This window comes from Hyperolius riggenbachi, chromosome 5, assembly GCF_040937935.1.
Source record: "Hyperolius riggenbachi isolate aHypRig1 chromosome 5, aHypRig1.pri, whole genome shotgun sequence".
In the NCBI taxonomy this organism is placed as follows: domain Eukaryota; kingdom Metazoa; phylum Chordata; class Amphibia; order Anura; family Hyperoliidae; genus Hyperolius; species Hyperolius riggenbachi.
The window spans coordinates 32,008,879-32,027,069 of NC_090650.1; the positions used below are offsets into that span (position 1 = coordinate 32,008,879).

At 47.3% G+C, this 18,191-nt stretch overlaps 1 protein-coding gene across 2 annotated transcripts in view; it reads left to right on the top strand.

Moving 5' to 3' along the window:
* Positions 1 to 492: 492 nt before the first annotated feature.
* The window catches only part of NOS3 (nitric oxide synthase 3), a 242,706-nt gene continuing 225,007 nt past the window's right edge, over positions 493 to 18,191 (top strand). Inside the window, exon 1 of one of the 2 annotated variants that reach the window (XM_068235393.1) lies at positions 493 to 642. The gene's annotated coding sequence lies outside the window, so the exon portion shown is untranslated. The remainder of the gene's footprint in view (positions 643 to 18,191) is intronic. The other variant, XM_068235396.1, reaches the window with a different exon arrangement.

Here is an 18,191-nt window from a genome sequence, read left to right on the forward strand (position 1 = left end):
TCTCACCACATCGCTCCTACTGCTAACTGCCACTACCCCACCACGCCCCTGTACTCGCCACACCCCCGCGCTGCAGCTTACCTGCAATTCTTCATGTGGCACGACAGCTCCGCCTCCTCCTGTAAGCACTACTCCTCCTGTCCTGATCCTCTGCAAAGTTCTAGGCTTGAGGAGCCAGCATGAAGAGCCGATTGAGAGCCGTAAGAGCCGGCTCTTTAATGGGAGCCGATTCAGAAGAGCCGATTCTCTGAAAAGAGCCGGAATTCCCATCACTAGGAGCCAGAAAACACGAGAACTCCGCCCTCTCACCTGCCTCTGGAAAGTACCAAAACCCTACTCTATTCAGTCTAATCTATTGCCATCCAATCAGCTACTTTCCCTGAATCCCTGCTGGGCCCCGCCCTTCTCCTGTTTGGCGGGAAGAGACTCTCCTGTCAGTGACTGCGGGACGGGACCAGGAGAATTGTGTGCTGAGGTGAGCTCCAAGCCCCTCCCCTCATACATTTGTAGGGAGGAAGTGAAGGTGTCCCTGGAAATACTGTCCTCCCCTCCTCTCTGTGTACTAGAACATGAAGCATAATATGAGGGGAGGTGAAGATTCATATACAGCTGAGCAACCCACCTTGCAAGTTCCACATAAAGGTATATAATACTGTTCTGTCCACTACAGCAGTGCAAGAGGAAGCCTTCACCAACTTCATTATCTGCAGCCCCTTCCTCTTCTGACTGGTTGCTATGGGTTACAGGCATCACTACCTACACTACACTCATCCCTTCCCCAGTCTTTGCTTAATGATACCACCACTTATTAGCAAGCGTCCCTTGCTGCCGTCATCAGGCGGATTAATGAGAATATAATGTGGCAGCCCCTGAAGTTGTATATGTGAAATATGAGCGGCAGGAAAAATCAAGCGCAGAGAAACTGTGGATAGAGTACATATACCAATATTCTATTTACAGTGATTATGTTGCTATAGCTAAACCTAACCCTAGGTAAAAGCGCAATAAACGCTAAATCATGCGGGCCCCCAAACCATGCCGTTAGAAAAGAATACCCCCCAAAAAATTATTAATACCAGGAGCCAGGTCCTCCAGCACCCAAGGCTGAGACACCAAAGTGCGCTCCTCCATCCCTGCCACCCCAGCTGTCACACACTGATTGCTATTAGACTAAGAGGTGCCCCAGGGCCCACAACCTCCCCAACACCTTAATATGTAGTTATCTGCAGAGGCGGGACAAGGTCCTCCAGCACCCAAGGCTGAGACACCAAAGTGCGCCCCTCCATCCCTCCCACCCCAGCCGTCACACACTGATTGCTATTAGACTAATAGGTGCCCCAGGGCCCCCAACCTCCCCAACACCTTAATTTCTAGTTATCTGGCTTGCAGTCACTGTCATGTATCCCATTTTCTTATTTCTTTCTGCTTCAAACACAATTAGGAATGACAGCTGAATGAATTCTGCACCCCCTCCTACACTGCGCCCTGAGGCTGGAGCCTCTCCAGCCTATGCCTCGGCCCGGCCCTGGTTATCTGGCTTGCAGTCACTGCCATGTATCCCCTTTTCTTATTTCTTTCTGCTTCAAACACAATTAGGAATGACAGCTGAATGAATTCTGCGCCCCCTCTTACACTGCGCCCTGAGGCTGGAGCCTCTCCAGCCTATGCCTCGGCCCGGCCCTGCCAGGAGCCGCCGTGCAGCTGATTTTCCATTTTGGAGCTGGCTTACTGATTTTTAAGATATATCAATGGCAACGTCCGATTTGTCAAGGAGCCGCATGCGCCCGATTTGCCTGTTACCCCCCAGATCTTATGCTGCTCAGGAAGGTAGATGTGTGTACAGAATGCTCCCCAGATCCCAGCAGCAGATGTCACCTTTGCAGAGCGCACTAATCAAACCATATGGAGAGCCAGTGTTTATCTACAAGCCTGACACCTTGCCACTAACACCCCAAACACCCGCTAAGGCTGACAACATCCTACCAAGTGCTGCTTATTAACCCTTCGTGTTGCTGAGCCCTGGTACTGTCTTTCGTCTGCACCTAAGGAGCTTATGCTCTAGTGTCCTTGCCACAGTATGGCACCAGGGCCTGCTGGGGATCGCTCCTGCGCTTGCAATCGCGTAAGCGATTTGTGCTACGCTTTCTGTTTCGATTTTTATGGCGATCTGAAGCACTGTACAATATACTGCTGGCAGTGGCGTAGCTAAGGAGTTATGGGCCCCAGTGTAAGTTATACATTTGGGCCCACCCAAGCACTCTATACATAACAATTGATACGGCGCACCAAAACCTGCCAAGGACAACCACAGTGTCAGAGGTTCAAGAAGGGGACGGGGGACAGTTTGTTAATGATTACCACTATTCAAAGCATCTATAGAAGTGATTATTACCAGTACAGGACCAATAAAGAGCGAATACTGGGGTTGAGGGAGGGTCCCTTGGGGCCCCTCTGGCCCTGGTGCGGTCGCTACCTCTGCAACCCCTTATGCTACGCCACTGACTGCTGGCTATTGTACATTGCTTCAGATTTGCAGATTTTATTCCTGGTATCCTGCAGTGTTCTCCCCAGGCTCTTTTAGCCGGGTGCTCCACCCGGCTAGATTTGGTGACCACCCGGCTGTCATCGGCTCTCCTCCTCCTATGCTGTAAGCAGAGTTGCCCTGCATTTTCATCTCGACCCACCCGGCTACTTTTTCATGCCACCCCGGCTACTATTTCATGCCACCCGGCTGGAAAAAAATTCTGGGGAGAACACTGTCCTGTGTACATAAAGTTCAAAATACTTGCCAGGTCTTCTGAGGTTAATTTCCATCGGCTTCTGGCGTGTAGCTCCACCCCTCTTGTGCTGAGGGTCGGGGCTACTGGGAGCTGGAAATCGGGAGAGCTGTCTAGTAGGTAAAATTTAAAGGGAACCTAAACTGAGAAGGATATGGATTTTTCCTTTTAAAATAATACCAGTTGCCTGAATCGCCTGCTGATCCTGTATCTCTAATACTTTCAGCCACAGCCCCTCAACAAGCATGCAGATCATGTGCTCTGACTGAAGTCAGACTGGATTAGCTGCATGCTTGTTTCAAGTGTGTGATTCAGCCACTACTGCAGCCAAAGAGATCAGCAGGACTGCCAGGCAACTGGTATTGTTTAAAAGGAAACATGCATATCCCTCTCAGTTAAGGTTCCCTTTAAAGGACAACTGTATAGAGAGGTATGTAGATGCTGCCATCTTTTTGACAAGACATGTCACACCCTGGCAGTAGTTGGAATACATAGGGACATACAGACTGGTCACACCCTGGCAGTAGTTGGCATACATGGGAGCATACAGACATGTCACACCCTGGCAGTATTTGGCATACATAGGAGCATACAGACATGTCACACCCTGGCAGTAGTTGGCATACATGGGGACATACAGACATGTCACTCCCTGGCAGCAGCTGGCATACATGGGAGCATACAGACATGTCACTCCCTGGCAGTAGTTGGCATACATGGGAGCATACAGACATGTCACACCCTGACAGTAGTTGGCATATATGGGAGCATACAGACATGTCACACCCTGGCAGTATTTGGCATACATAGGAGCATACAGATATGTTACACCCTGGCAGTAGTTGGCATACATGGGGACATACAGACATGTCACTCCCTGGCAGCAGCTGGCATACATGGGAGCATACAGACATGTCACTCCCTGGCAGTAGTTGGCATACATGGGAGCATACAGACATGTCACACCCTGACAGTAGTTGGCATATATGGGAGCATACAGACATGTCACACCCTGGCAGTAGTTGGCATACATGGGAGCATACAGACATGTCACACCCTGGCAGTAGTTGGCATACATGGGAACATACAGACATATCACACCCTGACAGTAGTTGGCATACATGGGAGCATACAGACATGTCACACCCTGGCAGTAGTTGGCATACTTGGGAGCATACAGACATGTCACACCCTGGCAGCAGCTGGCATACATGGGAGCATACAGACATGTCACACCCTGGCAGTAGTTGGCATACTTGGGAGCATACAGACATGTCACACCCTGGCAGTAGTTGGCATACATGGGAGCATACAGACATGTCACACCCTGGCAGTAGTTGGCATACATGGGGGCATACAGACATGTCACTCCCTGGCAGCAGCTGGCATACATGGGGACATACAGACATGTCACTCCCTGGCAGTAGTTGGCATATATGAGAACATACAAACATGTCACTCCCTGGCAGTAGTTGGCATACATGGGGACATACAGACATGTCACTCCCTGGCAGTAGTTGGCATACATGGGGACATACAGACATGTCACACCCTGGCAGTAGTTGGCATACATGGGAGCATACAGACATATACACCCTGGCAGTAGTTGGCATACATAGGAGCATACAGGCATGTCACACCCTGGCAGCAGCTGGCATACATGGGAGCATACAGACATGTCACACCCTGGCAGTAGTTGGCATACATGGGAGCATACAGACATATCACACCCTGACGGTAGTTGGCATACATGGGAGCATACAGACATGTCACACCCTGGCAGCAGCTGGCATACATGGGAGCATACAGACATGTCACACCCTGGCAGTAGTTGGCATACATGGGAGCATACAGACATGTCACACCCTGGCAGTAGTTGGCATACATGGGAGCATACAGACATGTCACACCCTGGCAGTAGTTGGCATACATGGGGGCATACAGACATGTCACTCCCTGGCAGCAGCTGGCATACATGGGGACATACAGACATGTCACACCCTGGCAGTAGTTGGCATACATGGGGACATACAGACATGTCACACCCTGGCAGTAATTGGCATATATCGGAACATACAGACATGTCACTCCCTGGCAGTAGTTGGCATACATGGGGACATACAGACATGTCACACCCTGGCAGTAGTTGGCATACATGGGAGCATACAGACATGTCACACCCTGGCAGTAGTTGGCATACATGGGAGCATACAGACATGTCACACCCTGGCAGTAGTTGGCATATATCGGAACATACAGACATGTCACTCCCTGGCAGTAGTTGGCATACATAGGGACATACAGACATGTCACACCCTGGCAGTAGTTGGCATACATGGGAGCATACAGACATGTCACACCCTGGCAGTAGTTGGCATACATGGGAGCATACAGACATGTCACACCCTGGCAGTAGTTGGCATACATGGGAGCATACAGACATGTCACACCCTGGCAGCAGTGGCATACATGGGGACATACAGACATGTCACACCCTGGCAGTAGTTGACATACATGGGAGCATACAGACATGTCACACCCTGGCAGCAGCTGGCATACATGGGGAAATACAAACATGTCACACCCTAGCAGCAGGTGGCATACATGTGGACATATAGACATGTCACACCTTGGCAGTAGTTGGCATACATGGGGACATACAGACATGTCACACCTTGGCAGCAGGTGGCATACATGGGGACATATAGACATGTCACACCCTGGCAGCAGGTGGCATACATGGGGACATATAGACATGTCACACCCTGGCAGTAGTTGGCATACATGGGGGCATAGAAGCATGTAACACCCTGGCAGTAGTTGCCATAAATGGGAGCATACAGACATGACACACCCTGGCAGTAGTTGGCATACATGGGGACATACAGACATGTCACACCCTGGCAGTAGTTGACATACATGGTAGCATACAGACATGTTACACCCTGGCAGCAGCTGGCATACATGGGGACATACAGACATGTCACACTCTGGCAGTAGTTGGCATACATGGGGACATACAGACATGTCACACCCTGGCAGTAGTTGGCATACATGGGGACATACAGACATGTCACACCCTGGCAGTAGTTGGCATACATGGGAGCATACAGACATGTCACATCCTGGCAGCAGCTGGCATACATGGGGACATACAGACATGTCACACCCTGGCAGCAGTTGGCATACATGGGAACATACAGACATGTCACACCCTGGCAGTAGTTGACATACATGGGAGCATACAGACATGTTACACCCTGGCAGCAGCTGGCATACATGGGGACATACAGACATGTCACACCCTTGTAGTAGTTGGCATACATGGGGACATACAGACATGTCACACACTGGCAGTAGTTGGCATATATGGGAACATATAGACATGTCACTCCCTGGCAGTAGTTGGCATACATGGGGACATAAAGACATGTCACACCCTGGCAGTAGTTGGCATACATGGGGACATACAGACATGTCACACCCTGGCAGTAGTTGGCATACATGGGGACATACAGACATGTCACACCCTGGCAGTAGTTGGCATACATGGGGACATACAGACATGTCACTCCCTGGCAGTAGTTGGCATACATGGGGACATACAGACATGTCACACTCTGGCAGTAGTTGGCATACATGGGGACATACAGACATGTCACACTCTGGCAGTAGTTGGCATAAATGGGGACATACAGACATGTCACACCCTGGCAGTAGTTGGCATACATGGGGACATACAGACATGTCACACCCTGGCAGTAGTTGGCATACATGGGGACATACAGACATGTCACACCCTGGCAGTAGTTGGCATACATGGGGACATACAGACATGTCACTCCCTGGCAGTAGTTGGCATACATGGGGACATACAGACATGTCACACTCTGGCAGTAGTTGGCATACATGGGGACATACAGACATGTCACACTCTGGCAGTAGTTGGCATAAATGGGGACATACAGACATGTCACACCCTGGCAGTAGTTGGCATACATGGGGACATACAGACATGTCACGCCCTGGCAGTAATTGGCATACATGGGAGCATACAGACATGTCACAGCCTGACAGTAGTTGGCATACATGGGGACATACAGACATGTCACACCCTGGCAGTAGTTGGCATACATGGGGACATAAAGACATGTCACACCCTGGCAGCAGCTGGCATACATGGGGACATACAGACATGTCACACCCTTGCAGTAGTTGTCATACATGGGGACATACAGACATGTCACACCCTGGCAGCAGCTGGCATACATGGGGACATACAGACATGTCACACCCTTGCAGTAGTTGTCATACATGGGGACATACAGACATGTCACACCCTGGCAGTAGTTGGCATACATGGGGACATACAGACATGTCACACCCTGGCAGTAGTTGGCATACATGGGGACATACAGACATGTCACACCCTGGCAGTAGTTGGCATATATGGGAACATACAGACATGTCACACCCTGGCAGTAGTTGGCATACATGGGGACATACAGACATGTCACACCCTGGCAGTAGTTGGCATACATGGGGACATACAGACATGTCACACCCTTGCAGTAGTTGTCATACATGAGGACATACAGACATGTCACACCCTGGCAGTAGTTGGCATACATGAGGACATACAGACATGTCACACCCTGGCAGTAGTTGGCATACATGGGGACATACAGACATGTCACACCCTGGCAGTAGTTGGCATATATGGGAACATACAGACATGTCACACCCTGGCAGTAGTTGGCATACATGGGGACATACAGACATGTCACACCCTGGCAGTAGTTGGCATACATGGGGGCATACAGACATGTCACACCCTGGCAGTAGTTGGCATACATGAGGACATACAGACATGTCACACCCTGGCAGTAGTTGGCATACATGGGGACATACAGACATGTCACACCCTGGCAGTAGTTGGCATACATGGGGGCATACAGACATGTCACACCCTGGCAGTAGTTGGCATACATGAGGACATACAGACATGTCACACCCTGGCAGTAGTTGGCATACATGAGGACATACAGACATGTCACACCCTGGCAGTAGTTGGCATACATGGGGACATACAGACATGTCACACCCTGGCAGTAGTTGGCATATATGGGAACATACAGACATGTCACACCCTGGCAGTAGTTGGCATACATGAGGACATACAGACATGTCACACCCTGGCAGTAGTTGGCATACATGGGGACATACAGACATGTCACACCCTGGCAGCAGCTGGCATACATGGGGACATACAGACATGTCACACCCTGGCAGCAGTTGGCATACATGGGGACATACAGACATGTCACACCCTGGCAGCAGCTGGCATACATGGGGACATACAGACATGTCACACCCTTGCAGTAGTTGTCATACATGGGGACATACAGACATGTCACACTCTGGCAGTAGTTGGCATACATGGGGACATACAGACATGTCACACCCTGGCAGCAGCTGGCATACATGGGGACATACAGACATGTCACACCCTTGCAGTAGTTGTCATACATGGGGACATACAGACATGTCACACCCTGGCAGTAGTTGGCATACATGGGAGCATACAGACATGTCACATCCTGGCAGCAGCTGGCATACATGGGGACATACAGACATGTCACACCCTGGCAGCAGTTGGCATACATGGGGACATACAGACATGTCACACCCTGGCAGCAGCTGGCATACATGGGGACATACAGACATGTCACACCCTGGCAGTAGTTGGCATACATGGGGACATACAGACATGTCACACTCTGGCAGTAGTTGGCATACATGGGGACATACAGACATGTCACACTCTGGCAGTAGTTGGCATAAATGGGGACATACAGACATGTCACACCCTTGCAGTAGTTGTCATACATGAGGACATACAGACATGTCACACTCTGGCAGTAGTTGGCATACATGGGGACATACAGACATGTCACACTCTGGCAGTAGTTGGCATAAATGGGGACATACAGACATGTCACACCCTTGCAGTAGTTGTCATACATGAGGACATACAGACATGTCACACCCTGGCAGTAGTTGGCATACATGGGGACATACAGACATGTCACACCCTGGCAGCAGCTGGCATACATGGGGACATACAGACATGTCACACCCTGGCAGTAGTTGGCATACATGGGAGCATACAGACATGTCACACCCTGGCAGTAGTTGGCATACTTGGGAGCATACAGACATATCACGCCCTGGCAGTAGTTGGCATACGTGGGAGCATACAGACATGTCACACCCTGGCAGCAGCTGGCATACATGGGGACATACAGACATGTCACACCCTTGCAGTAGTTGGCATACATGGGGACATACAGACATGTCACACCCTGACAGTAGTTGGCATACATGGGGACATACAGACATGTCACTCCCTGGCAGTAGTTGGCATACATGGGGACATACAGACATGTCACACCCTTGCAGTAGTTGGCATACATGGGGACATACAGACATGTCACTCCCTGGCAGTAGTTGGCATACATGGGGACATACAGACATGTCACTCCCTGGCAGTAGTTGGCATACATGGGGACATACAGACATGTCACAGCCTGACAGTAGTTGGCATACATGGGGACATACAGACATGTCACACCCTGGCAGTAGTTGGCATACATGGTGACATACAGACATGTTACACCCTGGCATTGGTTGGCATACATGGTGACATACAGACGTGTCACATCCTGACAGTAGTTGGCATACATGGGGACATACAGACATGTCACACCCTGGCAGTAGTTGGAATACATGGGAGTATACAGACATGTCACACCCTGGCAGTAGTTGGCATACATGGGGACATACAGACATGTCACACCCTGACAGTAGTTGGCATACATGGTGACGTACAGACATGTTACACCCTGGCAGCAGCTGGCATACATGGGGACAGACGTGTCACACCCTGGCATTGGTTGGCATACATGGGGACATAGCGACGTGTCACACCCTGGCAGTAGTTGGCATACATGGGGACATACAGACATGTCACACCCTGGCATTGGTTAGCATACATGGGGACATACAGACGTGTCACACCCTGGCAGTAGTTGGCACAGGCAGGGAGCTGCAGAGTGTCTCACAGCTGTTAGTAGGTTGGGTTCTGTCCAAGGTCCTGAAAGCTGCACAGGGCACTCCATTCATCTCCCTGAAGTCATCAATCTGGTGTTTTCCCGGAAGACCCGAAGCTGCTGCTATGGAGAGGAAAACAAACACACGTATTAAGCTTCTTTTCACCGTTTAACTGCAGAGCTGACGCTCAAGTGTAACATCTCCTCAACAGTTGTCTATGGTGAAACATGTACTGATTGCTCCATAAAAAAATATCTCCTCTACAACGCCTCCAGTCACCTTTATATCGCCTGCTAAGATTCCGTGGAGGATTACTGTACACTTCTTGTGAATTGGCTCCATGGTGGCCTCCCAGGAGAAGATTGATAGCACTGAGTAGCATAGGGACAATTTTCATTTAGGGGCTGCTGTTTTCTATGTAGTAGCATTTGTATGATACCTGGCAGTCTCCAAAGATAACTTGGATGATGACTGTTTTATATACTGTATGTGTGTTGCTTTGTTTTTCCTTGTGCCGGGGGCACTGCGCAGCCCGGATGGCCCCAGAGGGTGGGTGTCCCCTTCACCTGTACTTTGTATTGATGCCAGGCTCTGAGTGCCAGCATCGGCCCATAAATCCCCTTTCCTGGTACACAGCCTCCATATTAGGAGATGGAATCCACTATCTCTGCCACCAGCCAGAAGATAAAGTGTCGGGCAGGCGTAGAGAAGATGGACGCTGTGTAGCCTCTGCCAGGAGATGATAAACAGGACAGGATGGAGAAGGCACAGACTCTTTATTGTCATTTCATTATCTGCCCGGCTGCATTCACCAGTAAATCTGTATCTGCGGTGTACTCAGCCAGGGGTCACTTGCCAGAGCTTAGGAAAACGGTGCTTCACTCCATTCAGCCGTCTCCATAGCAGAGGAGGTGGTTTTCTGTGTGGCTGAGTACAAAGTGGCCACTGCACAATTTTTTGCTTTAATTTTTTACAGCTGAAACCTCCTGCTAGAGGAAAAAGGAAGATCCACACTCTCCGACGGGTGGCATCCAAACGATTTTATTGAGCAATCACAAGACAGAAATAAAAGAATTACATGTTTCGGACAACAATGTCCTTACTCATAGCCCAAATATACAAACATTTGCTCACACCTTCATAGCTAGAGACACACCCACAACAGGCGTGTCCCTCACAGACCTTACATCATTTTAAAGAGACTTATCAAAATTGTACCAAAATTGTATTGAAATTGTACAAAAGGCGAATAGATCCTTAGTGTTAAAACATTTTGTTACTTTGTTGAAACCTCCCTCTATTATAAAAGACATTCCCACAGTAGCCCATCCTACCAGATGACTCCTCCTACCAGGAGCCTCTCTAACCTGATGTTCTCCTTCTAGATCCTCTTCCATCAGAGCCGGCATTGTATCTGTAAGTCCGTCCCACTAGGAGCCAATACTAAATAGAGAGATGGTCAATGAGATGCCAATAATTTCAATTTGCTGTCAATTTTATACAAATATACACAGCCAGGTCCAATCAAGCGCAGAAGCTGATGATTTTGATTGGTTTAATTCCAAGGTATGTAGAGTTGCATAATTGGCATACGATTTGCATCAATTTAAAATTATTAGCATCTCATTGATCATTTCTATTTCAGAACATCCCCCATGTCCATAGCACTACCAGAGCCAGCTCTTGTCAGGTCAAGCCTTTCCCAGCGCAACCATCTTACTCTAGATGTAGCACAGCAGTGTAGTGGATGGCACTCTCACCTTGCAGGTTCAAATCCCAGCCAGGGCACTATCTGCACAGAGTTTGTATGTTCTCCCTGTGTCTGTGTGGGATAAGTTATCTGGCTTTGCCCTAAATTGGCCCTAGACCATGATAGATATATACTGGACATATGACTATACAATAGTAGGGATTAGATCGTGAACTCCTCTCAGGAACAGTTAGTGACATGACTATGTATACTCTGTAAAGCACTGTGAAAGATGTCAGCGCAATATAAATAATAATTAAATATTACCCAGCAACAGAAGCCCCTCCCATCATGACCAGTCTCTTCCACCACAGCTTTCCTGCTATCAGAATGATCCCCTCCCAATAGGAGCGCTTCTCTCTCAGTTCTCTATTTTTATATTCTCTCTTAAAGTGAACCAGAGACGAAGCACCCTCATGTATTTTAACATATATATCAGTGGGAACGTTAGAGAAAACACCTTCCCTGCTCTCTGCTTCATCCTTCACTGCTCAGCCTGCTTGTTATCAGCCCTGATAAAATCCCTGACTGAGCATTCAGTCTGGCTTTGCTCAGGAATCATTATAGCTGAGTCTGTCTTCTCTGATGTATTTTTAAGCCCAAGCCTGCCCCCTTCTGGCTCTGCTATAATGACTCCACTATAATGATTTCTGAGCAAAGCCAGACTGAATGCTCAGTCAGGGATTGTATCAGGGCTGATAACAAGCAGAGCAGGGTAAGTGTTTTCTCTAATGTTCCCACTGACATATATGGTAAAATACATGAGGGTTCTTTTGTCTCTGGTTTAGTTTAAGGTGCCCATTAACAGTACAATTTTTCCTTCAGATTTGATCTTTTGACGCGATTTGAACAATCGAAACTAACCAGAAGGCAATTATCAATTGTTCCCATTAATGGAACGATTTAAAGAGACTCTGTAACTTCGAAAAAATCCCCTGGGGGGTACTCACCTCGGGTGGGGGAAGTCTCCGGATCCTAATGAGGCTTCCCACGCCGTCCTGCGTCCCACGGGGGTCTCGCTCAATATTTACCTTTGCTGGCTGCTTCAGGCTCGGAAATAGATGGAAATATCCGATCTCCGTCAGGTCCGCTCTACTGCGCAGGCGCCGGAGACTTGCGCCTGCGCAGTATAGCGGACCCGATGGCGATCGCGTATTTCCTATTATAAGAAAGTGGCGCTCTACACTTGTCAGTATACAGCAATATAGATACAAATTAAAAGTCCCACTCTCCACAAAAGTCCATGCACCAGTGTCCCCAAGCAGTATCTGTATTCCCGTTATCACAATCCTTTACTTCATTTCAAGGCTGACATGCAGTTGCAATATTGGCAGGTATCACTCTCACCAGATAAGTAGGCTGATTATTTAAAGTCAGCATCAAAACGCTTTGTAATGTGGCCCCTCACGATCAAACTCTTCTTCCTGTTAGCAACTCAGAGACAAAGAACAGCAAATAGCGTAATACTGTATGGAGACCTGTTCCATACAGTATTACGCTATTTGCTGTTCTTTGTCTCTGAGTTGCTAACAGGAAGAAGAGTTTGATCGTGAGGGGCCACATTACAAAGCATTTTGATGCTGACTTTAAATAATCAGCCTACTTATCTGGTGAGAGTGATACCTGCCAATATTGCAACTGCATGTCAGCCTTGAAATGAAGTAAAGGATTGTGATAACGGGAATACAGATACTGCTTGGGGACACTGGTGCATGGGCTTTTGTGGAGAGTGGGACTTTTAATTTGTATCTATATTGCTGTATACTGACAAGTGTAGAGCGCCACTTTCTTATAATAGTAAATTTCAATCAGGGTGTTTTACCCACCCATGTTAGTGGCGATCCACCTGTCAGTTTTTTCACTACTTGAGGTACTTTAGGCTATTGGTGCTAAGAGGAGCGCATCTGCCATATTGCTCAGATCGCGTATTTCCGCCTACTTCGGAGCCGACAGCCGTCAGAGCGCCTGCGCAGGAGCCAGGAAGGTAAATATTACGTCACGGCTGTACGGAGGGCTGCAGCGAGACCCCCGTGGGACAGAGGACGGCGTGGGAAGCCTCATCAGGATCCTGAGGCTTCCCCCACCCGAGGTTAGTACCCCCCAGGGGAGGTTTTGCCGTTACAGTTCCTCTTTAAGAAGGTTTTACATTCCAATTCGATCATAAAATCCAACTATCTGGTCAATAGTTTTTCCTTTTTCAATTATTATTATTATTAATTTATAAAGCGCCAACATATTCAGTGGCACTGTACAAAGTAATTGACCAAAGAATCATTTCACATTGATTTACGCCACACACAGCGCAGGTTTCTATACAATTTGATCATAAAAATTGCAGTAAAAGATAGAATCTGTAGGGCAGGAACAGTTCTAATATTAGTGGGCACCTCAACACCAACCTCTAATACTTGAAGCCCAACTAGATCTGAAATTGAACAAGGCTGGCATTGTGAGTGTAAATTAAAAGTATTTGACTTTGGAACTGAATTGTTCAATTTTAAAAATCCTCTTTGGAGCTATGAATTTCTGAGTTATCATTTATAGGCTTTTAGGCTGGTTTCACAGTGGGACTTTACAGGCGCACGTTAGAGCAGCCTGTAACGCAGCCCACCGCACAGCAATGAAAAATCAATGGGCTGTTCACAGTGCCCACGTTGCGTTACTCAGTAACGCTGCGCCATAACAGAACGTACTGCATGCAGTACTTTGTAAGCGGCAGAGCCACGTTAAACTGCTTGCACATGCTCAGTAACATTGGGGAGGAGCGGAGAGCGGCCAGGCACATGGCTAATTAATATTCACTGCACTCAGTGACATGCAGTGTTTACTTCCTGGAGCGGCCGCTCTGTGCGGCGATTGGCCGGGCGGGACCACGTGATGCCGCATGCGTCCAAGAGTACGCATCACGGACGCCAGAGTGAGCCGCGTTGTGCAGCTGGACAACTGCACATTAGAGAGCACCAGTCGTTGCGTTAGGGGCACGTTATGCGACCATAACGTCCCCTAAAACGCAACGTCCTGGTGTGAAACCAGCCTAAGTGAATTAAAAGGTAAGCAACTCTGTAACAAGCTTGAGTGCAGCTGTGCACCTATCCGTATCGCGAAACGCTGGGTACTCACCTAAGGGCCCGTTTCCACTGGCATTGAATGCTAGGCGATCGCCGCCTTGCATCCCTCCGCAGGTACTTCCAGTGGTCTTCCGGACAACCGGATGCGGTGTCATGCAGCTTCCCGTCAGCAGCTATGAGGACTCCGATGCATGCTGCGGAAAACTGCATCATGCTATCCATAATTTACCCCACGTCGCATCGCACCGGATCGCGTAGGTAAATTCATGTCTATGGAAACTACTCCATTGACGTGAATTGGTTGCAGTTTCCTTGCGTTGCGAAGCGGAGTGGTTTCCACTTTGCAATGCAACTAGTGGAAACAGGCCCTTACTGATGGAAAACCTCCAAGGGATGTTTCCATTATTGCGCTGTGTTCATGATGCGATTTTTCCCAATGGCAATATTTATGCCTGCTGAATGTTTTTGTGCTTGAGCTTCTGTATTTCAAAGTATTTTCCCACCCGTTTTTCTTCTTTTGCAGGAAATGACGAACGCACCAGAAACGCGCCGTACACCCGTCGGATTGCAAAATAATTGCGGTAGTGGAAATTGAAAGAAATGCAGATCCCTTTCTTGGTGGAAAAGAACTTTAATGCACTGAACCATGTTCCCATATTGTACACTTATCAATCCTTCCTTCCGGCATCTTACTTTCTGTGTCACATGATCATATCCGATTGGCCATGATTACTTTCTGTGTCACATGATCATATCCGATTGGCCATGATTACTTTCTGTGTCACACGATCATAACCGATTGGCCATGATTACTTTCTGTGTCACATGATCATATCCGATTGGCCATGATTATTTTCTGTGTCACATGATCATATCCGATTGGCCATGATTACTTTCTGTGTCACACGATCATAACCGATTGGCCATGATTACTTTCTGTGTCACACGATCGTATCCGATTGGCCATGATTACTTTCTGTGTCACACGATCATATCCGATTGGCAATGATTACTTTATGTGTCCCACGATCATATCTGATTGGCCATGATTACTTTCTGTGTCACATGATCATATCCGATTGGCCATGATTACTTTCTGTGTCACACGATCATATCCGATTGGCCATGATTACTTTCTGTGTCACACGATCATATCCGATTGGCCATGATTACTTTCTGTGTCACACGATCATATCCGATTGGCCATGATTACTTTCTGTGTCACACGATCATATCTGATTGGCCATGATTACTTTCTGTGTCACATGATCATATCCGATTGGCCATGATTACTTTCTGTGTCACACGATCATATCCGATTGGCCATGATTACTTTCTGTGTCACACGATCATATCCGATTGGCCATGATTACTTTCTGTGTCACATGATCCTATCCGATTGGCCATGGTTACTTTCTGTGTCGCACGATCCTATCTGATTGGCCATGATTACTATCTGTGTCACACGATCCTATCCAATTGGCCATGACTACTTTCTGTGTCACACGATCATATCCGATTGGCCATGTTTACTTTCTGTGTCACATGATCATATCCGATTGGCCATGATTACTTTCTGTGTCACATGATCATATCCGATTGGCCATGATTACTTTCTGTGTCACATGAACATATCCGATTGGCCATGATTTCTTTCTGTGTCACATGATCATATCCATTTGGCCATGATTACTTTCTGTGTCACATGATCATATCCATTTGGCCATGATTACTTTCTGTGTCACATGATCATATCCGATTGGCCATGATTACTTTCTGTGTCACATGATCATATCCATTTGGCCATGATTACTTTCTGTGTCACATGATCATATCCGATTGGCCATGATTACTTTCTGTGTCACATGATCATATCCGATTGGCCATGATTACTTTCTGTGTCACATGATCATATCCATTTGGCCATGATTACTTTCTGTGTCACATGATCATATCCGTTTGGCCATGATTACTTTTCTGTGTCACATGATCATATCCGTTTGGCCATGATTACTTTCTGTGTCACATGATCATATCCGATTGGCCATGATTACTTTCTGTGTCACATGATCATATCCGATTGGCCATGATTACTTTCTGTGTCACATGATCATATCCGATTGGCCATGATTACTTTCTGTGTCACATGATCATATCCGATTGGCCATGATTACTTTCTGTGTCACACAATCATATCCGATTGGCCATGATTACTTTCTGTGTCACATGATCATATCCGATTGGCCATGATTACTTTCTGTGTCACATGATCATATCCGATTGGCCATGATTACTTTCTGTGTCACATGATCATATCCGATTGGCCATGATTACTTTCTGTGTCACACAATCATATCCGATTGGCCATGATTACTTTCTGTGTCACATGATCATATCCGATTGGCCATGATTACTTTCTGTGTCACATGATCATATCCGATTGGCCATGATTACTTTCTGTGTCACATGATCATATCCGATTGGCCATGATTACTTTCTGTGTCACATGATCATATCCGATTGGCCATGATTACTTTCTGTGTCACATGATCATATCCGATTGGCCATGATTACTTTCTGTGTCACACAATCATATCCGATTGGCCATGATTACTTTCTGTGTCACATGATCATATCCGATTGGCCATGATTACTTTCTGTGTCACATGATCATATCCGATTGGCCATGATTACTTTCTGTGTCACATGATCATATCCGATTGGCCATGATTACTTTCTGTGTCACATGATCATATCCATTTGGCCATGATTACTTTCTGTGTCACATGATCATATCCGATTGGCCATGATTACTTTCTGTGTCACATGATCATATCCGATTGGCCATGATTACTTTCTGTGTCACACAATCATATCCGATTGGCCATGATTACTTTCTGTGTCACATGATCATATCCGATTGGCCATGATTACTTTCTGTGTCACATGATCATATGCGTTTGGCCATGATTACTTTCTGTGTCACATGATCATATCCGATTGGCTTGCACAAACGATATGCGCAGCCAGCTGAGGAAGTGTAATGCCTGTTACACACCATGCAAGTTGACGTCAGATTTCGGGACAAATCGATAATACCAGACCGGTACAATCTAATTTCCAATCATTTTCTTGATTGATTTTCAATCACTTTCTACGCAAAATCAATCCGAAAAACTCAGATCTGTTGTATTTTATCGATTTGACCTGAAATCAGGCAGGAAGTTGCATGGTGTATACTAGGCATAATATTTGCACTGCAGCCCATGGCTGTGTCGTCCCACTACTGGTCCAATGTGACCCCAGGGGATACAGGTTATTTGCTGTATTGTGACAAGCCAGAGCTCATTTGTCTCCACCACAAAGGGATGCCCTGCCAATATTTTATTTGTATAGAGTGGCCAGGAACTGTTAACTCCCGTCTGGTTTAATTGCCGTCTTTGTCTCCCCTGGATTGTTAAGCAATAATGACGAATATAAAAC